This window comes from Austrofundulus limnaeus, unplaced genomic scaffold (genome assembly GCF_001266775.1).
Source record: "Austrofundulus limnaeus strain Quisiro unplaced genomic scaffold, Austrofundulus_limnaeus-1.0 Scaffold185, whole genome shotgun sequence".
NCBI lineage: Eukaryota > Metazoa > Chordata > Actinopteri > Cyprinodontiformes > Rivulidae > Austrofundulus > Austrofundulus limnaeus.
The window spans coordinates 110,363-111,906 of NW_013952587.1; the positions used below are offsets into that span (position 1 = coordinate 110,363).

A 1,544-nucleotide genomic window follows, 5' to 3' on the forward strand; every position below is an offset into this window, starting at 1 on the left:
GACCAGCCCTTCTGGCACCAACAACCATGCCACGTTCAAAGGCACTCAAATCACCTTTCTTCCCCATACTGATGCTCGGTTTGAACTGCAGGAGATTGTCCTGACCATGTCTACATGCCTAAATGCACTGAGTTGCCGCCATGTGATTGGCTGATTAGAAATTARGTGTTAACGAGCAGTTGGACAGGTGTATCTAATAAAGTGGCTGGTGAGTGTACTTCCTGGTTTTTGGCCAGGGTGGTTTCCTTGTCAGCCCGGTGGCAGTAAAACCTCACTTGGTTCCAGAATTCTGGTGTTGTTTGGTTTTATTCCTTCTACAAATCATTTTATTTAACAGTGGTGGTTTTCATATTGACTTCAGTCTTTGAATACGTATTTTCTTACAACGGTATATATCGCGGTATAAAATTATCATAAAAAGTAAAGATAATGTAATTTTTAGAGCATTTATTTTGCAGAAAACTGTAATCTTAATCAAACCCACAGGGTTCGACAAAATTTTTTTTTCTTTACCTGCCCTGTCAGGCAGGTGACATTTTTTTTTTTCACCTGCCCGACATGAAAAGTTACCTGCTTGAAACAAATGCATTCAAAATTTGATAAAATATAAGAAAAACCTGTACTGCATTTGTACTACAAAAATATTAACACGGTTATACAGAGGTACATAATACATGACATCTGATTTAGCAGATGCAAACATTGCAGACTGATTCAAACAGTCAGTCAACTGTTTTATCAAAAACATCTTCAAAAACCTTTTTTGTTTTAGACCTTTCCAGTGTTTCCCCTACAGTATTGGCCTTGGGAAGGATGCTTATAAAAACAGAACAATCAACAGCAGCAGCTTTGTTTTAAATACAATTTACAGAGCATGAAAAAGTCTGAAATTTGCTTTAATTAAATCTTATTTAGTGAATCTCATATCTAAAGATATATTTAAGATATCTTGAACTGGAGTCTCCATACAACTTAATGATAAATCTGACGTTATTTATACAAGTCAGAATATAATAGAATATAATTAGAGATATCTTAAATAGGTATTTTGAATTGTCAAAATATATTAAGAGATGTCTATTTGTTTGTTTCTTTCATTTATAAAAACAAAACAATCTATATACAGCATTAACAAAAGTAAATTCTACCCTGAATTAAAACTTCAACAAACAAACAAGCTCCAGCTGGAAAGATCTCCAAGTTTAAAAAATAAGTAAATAAAACAAAATAAAATAATAAAAGAAAACGTTTGTATTATTTTATCCTAAATAACTAAAATGTCTAACCTCGTCATAAACTGGAATGTAAAAGTGCTGAAGCAAAATAAATGCAACATTGGCCTGCTATACAGTGAGCCTGTTGAACTGACCCCCTGCTGCGCTGCGCTCAGAGCACAAGCCGACATTAACAAGATGGATTTATGACTGAACTAGTTCTGTACAAAACGATTATTTTCTAATCGATTAATCTAACGATTATTTTTTTGATTAATCAATTATTCTAACAACAAATCTATAAGTTATTCTGATGTGAGTGCACTGGAT

The 1,544-nt window shown here is 33.5% G+C and overlaps 1 protein-coding gene across 2 annotated transcripts in view; it reads right to left on the minus strand.

Annotated features, from left to right (window-relative positions):
* dnd1 (DND microRNA-mediated repression inhibitor 1) overlaps window positions 1-1,544 on the minus strand; it is a 37,212-nt gene that overhangs the window by 19,227 nt on the left and 16,441 nt on the right. The gene's annotated exons all lie outside the window — the stretch shown is intronic.